At 38.2% G+C, this 15,050-nt stretch overlaps 1 long non-coding RNA gene across 1 annotated transcript; it reads right to left on the minus strand.

Moving 5' to 3' along the window:
* Nucleotides 1-14,057: 14,057 nt before the first annotated feature.
* LOC131994014 (uncharacterized) lies at nt 14,058-14,544 on the minus strand. Its single transcript, XR_009396373.1, has 3 exons — nt 14,474-14,544; nt 14,246-14,405; nt 14,058-14,188 (listed from the first exon to the last, which is right to left on the minus strand). It is a non-coding gene; the product is annotated as an uncharacterized LOC131994014 (long non-coding RNA).
* Nucleotides 14,545-15,050: the final 506 nt, after the last annotated feature.

A 15,050-nucleotide genomic window follows, 5' to 3' on the forward strand; every position in this document is an offset into this window, starting at 1 on the left:
TATATAGTCCGATATAGTTCATCTTCAAACTTAACCTGCTTACGGACAAAAAAAGAATCTGTGCTAAGTTTAAAAATAAAGGGATAAATGGTAAAACGATAAAATGCGGTAACTGGCCCGATAACTGCTTTAGATGTATGAAAGAGCGTGCTAAGTTCCGCCGGGCCGAATCTTATATACCCCTCCACCATGGATCGCATCTGTCGAGTTCTTTGCGCAGTATCTCTTTTTAGGCAAACAAAGAATAATGAATATGGACGGAGGAGGACGTGAAGCTATATCAAGTTATAGTCCGATTCGGAGCTAAAGAAGCAAAATCGGGAGATCGGTTTATATGGGAGCTGTGTCAGGTTATGGACCGATTCGAACCATACTTCGCACAATTGTTGAAAGAGATATCTAATTGTATGAGAACTGCGCCCTCTAGAGACTTAAGAAGTCGAGACCCAAGATCGGTTTATATGTCAGCTATATCAGGTTATGGACCGATTAGGACCATACTTCGCACAATTGTTGGAAGTGATATCAAAACACTATGTGCAAAACTTCAGTCAAATCGGATAAGAATTCCGCCTTCTAAAAGCCCAAGAAGTCAAGACCCAAGATAGGTTTACATGGCAGCTATACCAGGTTATGAACCGATTTGAACCATACTTAGCACAGTTGTTGGAAGTGATATCAAAACACTATGTGCATATGTGCAAAAATTCAGTCAAATCGGACGAGAATTGCGCCCTCTAGAGGCTCAAGAACTCAAGACCCAAGATCGGTTAATGTGGGCGCTATATCAAAACATAGACCGATTTGGTCCATCTTCTTTTGCACTGTATGAATAAATTGTGGACTGTATGGGCCTTTTCATTGCACTGTTTACATTAAAACGCCCCAAATAATAATTAAACTAATTTCTTACATAAGTACTCTATTCCGTAAGTGAATTTGTACTGTATACAAATTCACACCAAAAATTGGAACCAAAAAAAGTACAAAAATTTAATTTTAAAAATGTACTGTACACAAGTACACTAAACCCTAATGTTGAAAATAAAAAATGCAAATACAACAAGTGAAAAGGCATTGAGTTCGGCCGGGCCGAACTTTGGATACCCACCACCCCGGATATATATGTAAACCTCCTTTCGTCATAATCTGGTGAAAATTGGATAAGTTTTGCACCCAAATTCGGCACGGACGTTAAGTGGTCCAATAATTATGAGTCACTGTTGAATTTTGTATTTCAAATTTCAACGAAATCGGGTAATAAATAAAGCTTTTATGAGCTTCAGACCCTTAATCAGCATATCGGTCTATATGACAGCTATATCTAAATTCAGTCCAATCTGAACCATATTTAGGTCTGATGTTGGGAGACCTAAAAATATTCACTGTTTCAAAAAGCTTTTATGGGCTTCAGACCCTTTATCGGGAGATCGGTCTATTTGACAGCTATATCTAAATATAGTCCAATCTGAACCATTTTTAACGCCAGATGTTGGGAGACCTAAAACTACTCACCATTTCAAACTTCAGTGAAATCGGAAAAAAATAAAGCTTTTATGGACTTCAGACCCTTTATCGGAAAATCGGTCTATATGGCAGCTACATCTACAAAGGAAAATCGATAAGAATTGCTATACTATTGGAGCTATATCAGCTTATGAACCGAATCAGACCATATCTGGTCCATATTTCAGCCAAATCGGATAAGAATTACTCCCTGTAGAGGCTCAAGAAGTATAATCGGGAGACCATATTTGGCACGTATGCTAAAGGTCATAGTTAAAGTCAATATCCAAAATTTCAGCCACATCTGATAAGAATTACGCTCGCTAGAGGCTCATGAAATATAATCTGGAGATCGGTTTATTTGAGAGCTATATCAGGTTATGGATCGATCCAAACTATATTTGCACATATTTCACATATTTCAGACGTCAAAATTTCATCGAAATCGGATAAGAATTACGTCTAGAGGCCCAAGAAGTATAATCGGGAGATCGGTTTTCATCTAAATAAAAACAGATATGGCCCATTTGCAATCCCAACCGACCTACACTAATAGGCACTCTTTCGAAAGCAACAGACGGACATAACTAAATAGGCTTAAAATGTCATGCCGATCAAAAATTAATATTGCGATTAATGAGACTAGAGCCTAAAGAGTCCCCAAGTTGCAGAATCTGATTAAAACAGTAATCCATACTTGCCGTGCAGGCTTGTTTCGGAAGAAAACTGTCGACGAAATTATTCCGCACTTCCCGCTGTCTCCTCCGTTTACATGCACTGGAGTTGATTTCGCAGGCCTTTGAGATTAAATCCAACATTTTTAGAGGCTGCCGTATTATTAAAGGATACGTGCTTGTGTTTGTCTGCTTTTGACTAAGGCAATTCATTTGGAAGCGACGAATGACATATCAACCGACTACTTTCTGGCACCGTTTATCTAATTTACGCAGAGGGTTTCCCTCTAGAAAATTTTCCGATAATGGAACCTCTTTTGTGGGAGCTTCCAATGGTCTTGGTAAGGACCAAGCCCGATTTCTAGCGTCGATTAAACAAACACTTACTTCTTAACATGCTTTCCAGTAATTAGAATGGACATATATTCCCGCTGGTGCTCCCCATACGATTGGCTTATGGGAGGCAGGAGTTATGAGTTGTAACAATCATTTAAAGAAAGTGTCTCATGCCCAGAGATTTGCTTTCGAAAAGTTCACGACTATGTTAGCCAGGATTGAAGCTTGCCTTAACTCTAGGTCCCTGAGTCCAATGACTGATAATCCCACTGATTTGGCTCCTTTAACCCCAGGACATTTCCTAAAAGGATCTGCTCTGCTTTCCCAAACGGAAACTGATGTGACTACTCAGACCTTAACACAGATACTCGAAGGTAATATTTAACCCCCAAACTGTTTTAATAATAGAAAACTAGAAATTATTTGTGTTTTTATTCATCCTCTCATTTTGGTAACTATTTTATGTTAATTCTCCGCATTTTCATATACTTTATGGGGTCTTAGAACAATATTTCGATGTGTTCAAAAAATAAAAAAAAACCACTGTATTCAAAACCAGCAAGGAAGAGCAAAAGTCGGCCGGTACTGACTGTATAATACCTTACACCTACCCTATAAGTACAATGTGGGGGTTATATCCAATTCTAAACAACTTTCGATGGACCTCGGCGGATGTTTTCAGAAGGGTTATTAAACAATCCATATTACATTTCAAGCATATGTTCAAACTTTAATAACTACGGTTGACAATGACAACATTATTGCAAATTAGCCAAAATCTGACAATCATATATATGGGAGCTACTTCTAAATCCGAACCGATTTTTAACAAACTTCTCAGATTTTGTGATTTTTATGATAAAAGGAAAGATTTGCGATACCAAGATATGGTCCGGTTCGGATCACAATTAAATTATGTTTTGGAGACCTGTGTAAACTGCCAGCCAATTCGAATAAAAATTGCGCAATTATAATATCAAGCGTCTAGCTTTACTCCTTCGAAAGTTAGCGTGCTTTCGACAGACAGACGGATGGACGGACATGGCTAAATCGACATAAAATGTCACGACGATCAAGAATATATATACTTTATGGGGTCTCAGACGAATTTTTCGAGTAGTCACAAACAGAATGACGAAATTAGCATACCCCCATCCTATAGTGGAGGGTATAAAAATTGCAAAGCTATTGGAGCTATTTCAGGTTATCAACCAATTCGGAACATGCTTGGTTTGGCTGTTGGAGACCATAGTAGATGTCATTGCGCAAAATGTCAGCAAAAATTTGATAAGAATTAGGCCCTTTAGTGGCTTAAGAATTAAAATCGGGGGATCGGTTCTTGGTTTGGTTTGGCTGTTGGAGACCATGGTAGATGTCATTACGCAAAATGCCAGCAAAAATTGGATAGGAATTAGGCCCTTTAGTGGCTTAAGAATTAAAATCGGGGGATCGGTTCATATGGGAGCTATATCAGGTTATGGACCCAACCAGACCATATTTGGCACGTATGTGGAAGGTATGAGAAGTGGTTAAAATAATGTTTAGCCAAATCGCATAAGAATTGCGCACTCTAGAGGCTCAGAGAGTCAAATTAGGAGATCGGTTTATATGGGAGCTCTATCAAGTTTTAAGCCGGCTTGAACCCTACTTTGGACAGATGTTGGAAGTCATAACAAAATATCTTATACAAAATTTGGGACAAATTGGAAAAGAATTGCGGCGTTTAGGGGCTCAAGGGGTCAAGATCCAAAATCGGTTTATATGGCAGCTTTAGCAAAACATAGACCAATATGACCCATTTAAAATCCCAACTGACGTAGGAAGTATTTGTGCAAAATTTCACGCGCCTAGCTTTATCCCTTCGAAAGTTAGCGTGGTTTCGGCAGATGGACGGACCGACATAGCAAAAATATACATATGTATGTACTATGTTGGGTCTCAGTACCCTATTTTCTCAGCCTCAGTAGTACCCTATTTTCACCACGGGGTCATTATGCACCATCTGTGAAAATTTAAAGAAAATCGGTTCAGCCGTTTCTGAGTCTATAAGGAACACACAAACAAACAAACAAACAAACCTACAAACAAACACAAATTGATAAAAATTCTTCCATGGCTAAGTGTGTATGGAATTTTTTTATACCCTCCACCATAGGATGGGGGGTATACTAATTTCGTCATTCTGATTGTAACTACTCGAAATATTCGTCTGAGACCCCATAAAGTATATATTCTTGATCGTCGCGACATTTTATGTCGATCTAGCCATGTCCGTCCGTCTGTCCGTCCGTCCGTCCGTCCGTCTGTCTGTCGAAAGTACGCTTACTTCCGAAGGAGTAAAGCTTGCCGCTTAAAATTTTGCACAAATACTTCTTATTGGTGTAGGTCGGTTGGTATTGCAAATGGGCCATATCGGTCCATGTTTTGATATAGCTGCCATATAAACCGATCTTGGGTCTTGACTTCTTGAGCCTCTAGAGTGCGCAATTCTTATCCGATTGGAATGAAATTTTGGACGACATGTTTTGTTATTATATCCAACAATTATGCCAAGTATGGTTCAAATCGGTCCATAACCTGATATAGCTGCCATACAAACCGATATTGGGTCTTGAATTCTTGAGCCTCTATAGTGCGCAATTCTTATCCGATTGCAATGAAATTTTTCACGCCGTGTTTTGTTATGATACCCAACAATTGTGCCAAGTATGGTTCACATCGGTCCATAACCTGATATAGCTGCCATATAAACCGATCTTGAGTCTTGACTTCTTAAGCCTCTAGAGTGCGCAATTCTTATCCGATTGGGATGAAATTTTGCGCGACGTGTTTTGTTATGATATCCAACTACCGGTTTGTGACGAAAGGGGGTTTCATGTTATTGATTTATTTTATTTTTGATTTTATTGTCATTTTCATAATTATTATTTTTTTTCCTCGAGTTTTAGAAAAACATATCATTTTTGGAAAAAAATTTATATGAGCTTACTCCTCAAAAATCAATTTATTATACCCTCCACCATAAGATGGGGGGTATACTAATTTCGTCATTCTGTTTGTAACTACTCGAAATATTCGTCTGAGACCCCATAAAGTATATATATTCTTGATCGTCGTGAAATTTTATGTCGTTCTAGCCATGTCCGTCCGTCTGTCCGTCCGTCCGTCCGTCCGTCTGTCTGTCGAAAGCACGCTAACTTCCGAAGGAGTAAAGCTAGGCGCTTGAAATTTTGCACAAATACTTCTTATTAGTGTAGGTCGGTTGGTATTGTAAATGGGCCATATCGGTCCATGTTTTGATATAGCTGCCATATAAACCGATCTTGGATCTTGACTTCTTGAGCCTCTAGAGGGCGCAATTCTTATCCGATTGGGATGAAATTTTGCACCAAGTGTTTTGTTATGACATTCAACAACTGTGCCAAGTATGGTTGAAATCGGTCCATAACCTGATATAGCTGTCATATAAACCGATCTTGGGTCTTGACTTCTTGAGCCTCTAGAGTGCGCAATTCTCATCCGATTGGGACGAAATTTTGCACGACGTGTTTTGTTATTATATCCAACAACTGTGCCAAGTATGGTTCAAATCGGTCCATAACCTGATATAGCTGCCATATAAATCGATCTTGGGTCTTGACTTCTTGAGCCTCTAGAGTGCGCAATTCTCATCCGATTGGGATGAAATTTTGCACGACGTGTTTCGTTATTATATCCAACAAATGTGCCAAGTATGGTTGAAATCGGTCCATAACCTGATATAGCTGCCATATAAACCTATAAACCGATCTTGGGTCTTGACTTCTTGAGCCTCTAGAGTGCGCAATTCTCATCCGATTGGGATGAAATTTTGCACGACGTGTTTTGTTATTATATCCAACAACTGTGCCAAGTATGGTTCAAATCGGTCCATAACCTGATATAGCTGCCATATAAATCGATCTTGGGTCTTGACTTCTTGAGCCTCTAGAGTGCGCAATTCTCATCCGATTTTGATGAAATTTTGCACGACGTGTTTTGTTATTATATCCAACAAATGTGCCAAGTATGGTTCAAATCGTTCCATAACCTGATATAGCTGCCATATAAACCGATCTTGGGTCTTGACTTCTTGAGCCTCTAGAGGGCGCAATTCCTATCCGATTTGAATGAGTTTTGGCACGTAGTATTTTGTTACGATGTCCAACAACTGTGCCAAATATGGTTCAAATCGGTTCATAACCTGATATAGCTGCCATATAAACCGATCTGGGATCTTGACTTCTTGAGCCTCTAGAGGTCGCAATTGTTATCCGATTTGCCTGAAATTTTGTACGACGGATTCTTTCATGACCATCAACATACGTGTTTATTATGGTCTGAATCGGTCCATAGCCCGATACAGCTCCCATATAAATCGATCTCTCTATTTTACTTCTTGAGCCCACAAAGGGCGCAATTCATATTCGAATTGGCTGACATTTTACACAGGTCTCCAACATATAATTTAATTGTGGTCCAAACCGGACCATATCTTGATATCGCTCTAATAGCAGAGCAAATCTTTTCTTATATCCTTTTTTTGCCTAAGAAGAGATGCCGGGAAAAGAACTCGACATATGCGATCCATGGTGGAGGGTATATAAGATTCGGCCCGGCCGAACTTAGCACGCTTTTACTTGTTTTCAATTAACTTTTTCCCAGTTTCCTTCAATATAGGATTTTTCCTCAATATGGAAACACCCATACAATTTTCTGATATTATTTTGTTGTTGTCCGTTTTGTGCTTATACATACCAATTTGTTTCAAAATGCTATCTATGAACATACATGTGTATATATGAATATATATAATTTTTTTTTTTTTTTGTTGAAAATTTTAAATATCCCATACAAGAGGTCTTTTTGGCAAAGCCTACCCTATGAGAGGAAAATCATCGACCTCATGGTTAACCACAACTATAATAATGACGGTGGGGACTCTTGGTGATGTGATGGTACAAACACACACTCCCAGATGGCGGACATAGTTTGTTGCAATTGCAACACTACCACTAACAATACCACCAAAGCAACAATAATGATGGAAACAATGCAGACAAACGGAGTTGCCGTCTGCTAAGCTTATTTAAGAGAAAACAAGTAAAGACGTGCTAAAGAAGTTCGGCCGGGCCAAATCTTGGAGGCCAACCGTCATAAATTTAGTTGAAGGGCGTAATTTTATTCTACATACAAAACTTCTGTCAAACCAGCAAAAATTAAACCACTAGGAAACGAACAAGGATAATCGAGAGACCGGTTTATATGGGAGCTATATCGGGTTACAGACTGATTTGGACAGTAGTTGACATACTTGTCGGTAGTCGTAACAGAACACCGCATGAAAAATTTCACCCACATCGGACAAAAATTGCGGTGAAGGACTCGAGAAGTCAAAGGGGGACATCGGATTATAGCTATATCAGGTTATAAACCGGTTTGGACCGTACTTTGCACAGTTGTTGAAAGTCAAAACAAAACACTACAATATAAGTGTCTTTGTCCGAATCCCATATGATCTTTATTGGTCTACGAATTTAAGTTTGGATGTAAGGTGTACTCCATCCTTAAAATACTTTATTTCAGCCCGCTACTCTCATGATATGTGTTTAAGGGGTATTTTCAGGGGTGAAGTGGTCCCCCAGGCACTTGGCCCTGAAAAATTATCAGCATCGTGCTCTTCTTTCAAAAAACATTTATTTGAACCCTATATTGCCATTGGTTTAGGGGAGTTTACATGATGAGGCGTCTCCCCAAACACATGGCCCAAAATAGGTTATCAAATTCGTTTTCTAATCTTAAACACCACATATTGGCATGGTCGAAAAATTTGTACCCTTTGGGGGTGTTTTGGGAAAGGAGTGATGCCCTAAATACATGGTCCTACATTTGGATATCAAATTCGTATTCTACTCCCAAATACCTTTATTTGAGCCCCATATTGCGATGGTCACTAACAATTGCTGCTTGTGGGGTATTTTGGGAAAGGGGTTTACCCCCAGAAAATTGGTCCCGAAATGGGTATCAATTCTTGCTCTACCCCTAATACCTTCATTTAAGCTCCACATTGATATGGTCGGTAAATATGGGCTGTTTTTGGGATTGGGATGGTCGCCAAACACTAAGCCCGGAAAATATATCAGCAATCAGCCTCTATTCTCATATATCTATATATTCATTATTTAAAACCCCATATTGCCATTGGCTTCAAAATTGGATATCAAATTCTTTTTATACCCTCCACCATAAGATAGGGGGTATACTAATTTCGTCATTCTGATTGTAACTACTCGAAATATTCGTCTGAGACCCCATAAAGTATATATATTCTTGATCGTCGTGAAATTTTATGTCGATCTAGCCATGTCCGTCGTCCGTCTGTCTGTCGAAAGCACGCTAACTTCCGAAGGAGTAAAGCTAGCCACTTGAAATTTTGCACAAATACTTCTTATTAGTGTAGGTCGGTTGGTATTGTAAATGGGCCATATCGGTCCATGTTTTGATATAGCTGCCATGTAAACCGATCTTGGGTCTTGACTTCTTGAGCCTCTAGAGTGCGCAATTCTTATCCGATTGGGATGAAATTTTGCACGACGTGTTTTGTTATGATATCCAACAACTGTGCCAAGTATGGTTCAAATCGGTTCATAACCTGATATAGCTACCATATAAACCGATCTTGGGTCCTTGATTTCCTGAGCCTCTAGAGTGCGCAATTCTTATCCGATTGGAATGAAAATTTGCACGACGTGTTTCGTTATTATATCCAACAATTGTGCCAAGTATGGTTCAAATCGGTTTATAACCTGATATAGCTGCCATATAACCGATCTGGGGTCTTGACTTCTTGAGGCTCTAGAATGCGCAATTCTTATCCGATTAGAATGAAATTTTGCACCACGTGTTTTGTTATGATATCCAACAACTGTGCCAAGTATGGGTCAAATCGGTTCATAACCTGATGTAGCTGCCATATAAACCGATCTTGGGTCTTGACTTCTTGGGCATAATAGAGAGCGCAATTCTTATCCGATTTGCCTGAAATTTTGTACGTCGGATCCTCTCATGACCATCAACATATGTGTTTATTATGGTCTGAATCGGTCTATAGCCCGATAGAGCTCCCATATAAATCGATCTCTCTATTTTACTTCTTGAGCCCCCAAAGGGCGCAATTCTTATTCGAATTGGCTGACATTTTACACAGGTCTCCAACATATAATTTAATTGTGGTCTAAACCGGATCATATCTTGATATCGCTCTATAGCAGATTTTTCTTTCTTTCATTTCTTATATCATTTTTTGCCTAAGAAGAAATGTCGGGAAAAGAACTGACAAATGCGCTCCATGGTGGAGGAGTATATAAGATTCGGCCCGGCCGAACTTAGCACGCTTTTATTTGTTCAATCTAATTTAAACTTCTTATTGCAAAAATCAGCAAATTTGTCCGTTTGGGGTATTGTCCCTAAAAACTATAAAATATTTAGTTCCACTCTCTTTAAGACCCAAAATTGTCTTGGTGAGCAAATACGTCCAATTTGGGGGTTGTTATGATGGTGGGACGTCCCGTAGACAGTTGGTCCCTAATGTTGATATCAGATACGTGGACTAATACATACTATTTGGGTGGTGTTGTGGGGGTGGCGTGGCCCCATAGACACTTTTCCTGAATATTGATAACAGATTTGTGCTTTACTCCCAAAGACCTTTCATTTGAGCCCCATGTGGCTATGGTCGTAAATTTGTCCCCTTTAGGGGAGGTTTTTGGGGAGAGGCGGCCCCCCCAAACACTTGGTCTCATATTTGGATATCAGATTATAATTCTACATTCAAATACCTTTTATTTAAGCCCCATATTCCCATGGTTAGTAAATAAGTTCTGTTTTATTCTACTCTCAAATACCTTTTATTTGAGTCCCATATTGGCATGGTCGGAAAATATGTTCGATTTTGTAATGACCATCAATAAGCTAATACCGAAATATTCCTTTAGGAATATCCTTTCTATGGTCGTTAAAGGAGAGTTAGATAAGGATAACGGGAGCCATCAGTATGCTAGCTAATCAGTCTTGTAGGGGGGTTCGTATCCTTTCTAATATCTCCTCATATCAGCCTTACAATAAAAATTATAAAGACTCCCTTTAAAAATTTAACAAAATTTAAATAAATTACAATGGACCAAGGGTACTAGGAACACTTTAAACAAACAAGCCCCTAAGCAATATCCTAGTAACATTCGAATTAAAGAGCAAAATAATGGGATGGCTATATTGACAGACACAAATAAAATGCAAATCGCGCTCCTAAGATGACAATGGAACACTCGCTCTTATCCCTACCCTACCTTTGTTTTAGACGTGAGCATCTTGACTCTAAAACCCCAAACACACACTTCTCAAGCTAAACTACAACCACATCATCATCGTAGAAAACCACAAGAAAATTCTCTAACCGATCATTATTTCAATCATAGTAGTTGTTTATTCAAAATAACTCATAATAAAAAAAAATCTTAAATTTCTAAAGTTATTTTTTTTTTCTGTTTTTTCTTATAACCTACATTATTATTATATTCTAATTTCTTTTTTCTTCGAGTGTACACTTGGTTTGGTAAGGCAAAACAAAATTAAAGGAACTGATATGTATCTGTTCTTGACTCTAAAGAGCAAAAGCAAATTAACAACACAAAAATAAAAATAACAAGTAAAAGCGTGCTAAGTTCGGCCGGGCCGAATCTTATATACCCTCCACCATGGAGCGCAGTTGTCGAGTTCTTTACCCGACATCTCTTCTTAAGCAAAAAGTGATATAAGAAAAGATTTGCTCTGCTATTAGAGCGATATAAAGATATGATCCGGTTTAGACCACTATTAAATTATATGTTGGAGACCTGTGTAGAGTGTCAGCCAATTCGAGTAAGAATTGCGCCCTTTGGGGGCTCAAGAAGTAAAATAGAGAGATCGATTTATATGGGAGCTGTATCGGGCTATAAACAGATTTAGACCATAATCAACATGTATGTTGATGGTCAAGAGAGGATCCATCGTACAAAATTTCAGGCAAATCGGATAATAATTGCGACTTCTAGAGGCTCAAGAAGTCAAGATCCCAGATCGGTTTACATGGCAGCTATATCAGGTTATGAACCGATTTAAACCTTATTTGACACAGTGGTTGAAAGAAAAAATAAAAAACGTCATGCAAAATTTCAGCCAAATCAGGTAGGAATTGCGTCCTCTAGAAGCACAAGAAGTCAAGTCCCCAAATCTGTTTATATGACAGCTATATCAGTTTATGAGCCGATTTGAACCATTTTTGGTATACTTGTTGGATATCATAAAAAAAACATGTCGTGCAAAATTTCATTCCAATCTGATAAGAATTGCGCACTTTAGAGGCTTAAGAAGTCAAGACCCAAGATCGGTTTATATGGCAGCTATATCAGGTTATGGACCGATTAGGACCATACTTGGCACAGTTGTTGAATATCATAACAAAACACGTCGTGCAAAATTTCATTGTAATCGGATTAGAATTGCGCACTCTAGAGGCTTAAGAAGTCAAGACCCAAGATCGGTTTATATGGCAGCTATATCAGGTTATGGACCGATTTCAACCATACTTAGCACAGTTGTTGGATATCGTAACAAAACACGTCGTGCAAAATTTCATTCCAATCGGATAAGAATTGCGCACTCTAGAGGCTCAAGAATTCAAGACCCAAGATCGGTTTATATGGCAGCTATATCAGATTATGGACCGATTTGAACCATATTTAGCACAGTTGTTGGATATCATAACAAAACACGTCGTGCCAAAATTCATTCAAATCGGATAAGAATTGGGCACTCTAGAGGCTCAAGAAGTCAAGACCCAAGATCGGTTTATATGGCAGCTATATCAGATTATGAACCGATTTGAACCATACTTGGCACAGTTGTTGGATATTATAACTAAACACGTCGTGCAAAATTTCATCCCAATCGGATAAGAATTGCGCACGCTAGAGGCTCAAGAAGTCAAGACCCAAGATCGGTTTATATGGCAGCTATATCAGATTATGAACCGATTTGAACCATACTTGGCACATTTGTTGGACATCATAACAAAACACATCGTCCAAAATTTCATTCCATTCGGATAAGAATTGCGCACTCTAGAGGCTCAAGAAGTCAAGACCCAAGATCGGTTTATATGGCAGCTATATCAAAACATGGACCGATATGGCCCATTTACAATACCAACCGACCTACACTAATAAGAAGTATATGTGCAAAATTTCAAGCAGCTAGCTTTACTCCTTCGGAAGTTAGCGTGCTTTCGACAGACAGACGGACGGACGGACGGACGGACGGACGGACGGACGGACGGACGGACGGACGGACGGACGGACGGACGGACGGACGGACGGACGGACAGACGGACGGACATGGCTAAATCGACATAAAATTTCACGACGATCAAGAATATATATACTTTATGGGGTCTCAGACGAATATTTCGAGTAGTTACAAACAGAATGACGAAATTAGTATACCCCCCATCTTATGGTGGAGGGTATAAAAACCTATGTAAGTGATCTATAGGTATGAACGAATGTTTATGTGCTCCACCATAAAATATCCAAACAAGCAGAGAGCAAACAAAACAAAAAAAAATTGATCAGACTTAGCTATGTGCCTCTACAGCATGAATTTGGATTATAGCGAACGGGGAGAGAAAGTCTCCACACTGTGTAGGAGTACAACACTCTCAATTGTGGGGATAGAATCACAATTAATAAAATCTCTTTTCTTATTTCTCTTTATGGTAGGTATGGAAGTTATTAAATATGCTACTTATTTTTTTTCCCCCCCTTTTATGGGGAAGCACACAAAAAGAAAATAATCAGCAATAGTTTTAAAGCTGGTGGAACAGAGGTACAAATATGGGAGTTTCCACGCTAATTTAACTTTTTGTTTAAATGAAATTTTGAGGAAATTCAATAGTAGATTTTTTTAATTAATTCTGTTAATATATTAAGTAGTTTGTTTTTCTATAATTATGTAAATATGTTGGGTATATATATATATGTTATTTCACTATGATTGACTCACCATTTTCCGTCGAATCTGAAGAGGCCTCTGCAAATCGTTGGATGGAGTTGAATTTTTGATTACATAGATTGCTGAAGATTTTCGATGATTGCTTGTTGGGCTTAATTTATAAACTATGAATTATCTTATGACTATTTTATCTAAATTAGGACGGAAATTTTAATATTATAAAAAAATTTCAGGAACAAACCTCTAGATTTAACTCCTCCCAAAAATTGCGTATTCCTTTACTACTTATTCCATATATTCTGCTTTCGCTGGATCAAATAGCATTATTATTTTTGTGCGATGGACGTAACGAGACAGCTATAAATGTACTTCTTTCTCAACAAAACAAATTTTAAGCCAATGGTTGACACGATAAACCGTTGTGGGCTTCTTTCGAGTGTTGTTTTTTCTGCTCTTTGGATTTCTTCTTCGTTCTATCAAAAAAAAAAAAAAATCCCAGCAAACAATAAAAAATGTTTGCCGTAAAACAATCGGTATGGAAAGATGTTTTGAGTCCCAAAAATCATGGAACCTCAGCTAAACCAAATACCATGGGTAGTCACGTGCTCCTAATGAAAACAGCAATATAGAGATAGGCTTGACAAGTCTGTTGGAAGTATCCTTACCAAATATTCTTAATAAGGACCAACTTAAAATTTTCTCCAGAAAATTGGAGGGGATTCAAATTAGGTTCCCAGTCCTAAGGAAATATTTAACTGGGACACTAATCACGTGGAACAAGATAATTCCTCTAAACCAAATACAATCACTTCTTTAGTCAGTTCACTGGGAATAAAATGGAAGTTTTAGGAAAGTTGTTTAAGAAACAAAAAAAAAATACACCAACAAATTACCGTTTATATAAATGTATATATAATATGTTCGACTTCAACGAAGTATACCTTACACAATGTATCCTTTTTTTTTTTTTTTTTTTCTTTTTATTGAAGGTAGTGACTTTATTACTTCGACGTGTGAATAAGAAAGAAAGATCCCAGAACATGAGTAGGGTTAGGAAGCCTTTCATCGTCGAGAACAAAAACCCGGTGTGGTTCTTCTTGCCACCGATAACGCAGTTACTGTGCAATGTCTTATGCGATTACTAACTAAGTAATCGACGTTCCATTCCAATGCAATGAAATTAATTCACATGAGACCGTTAAAAACAAATCAAAAATCTAACAAAAAAAAATTAAATAAAAAAAAAAAATATCGTACATACTGATTTGAGCCGACCAAATATCAAGACACCCCTTATGTCCAGTACAAACTAAATAATTCTTGCTCATTGAGCAGAAGAATTATTTTGAAAAAAAAAGGACATCAATTCAGGACCTTATGTCCTTGGCGTGGTAGGTTCCCACCAGGTGACCGTTCAAGTCCTCCAAGACATAGTAATGGCTACCGAGCCGTTCTCGTATTCTGGACTTA

The sequence above is a fragment of the Stomoxys calcitrans genome, chromosome 1 (genome assembly GCF_963082655.1).
Source record: "Stomoxys calcitrans chromosome 1, idStoCalc2.1, whole genome shotgun sequence".
NCBI lineage: Eukaryota > Metazoa > Arthropoda > Insecta > Diptera > Muscidae > Stomoxys > Stomoxys calcitrans.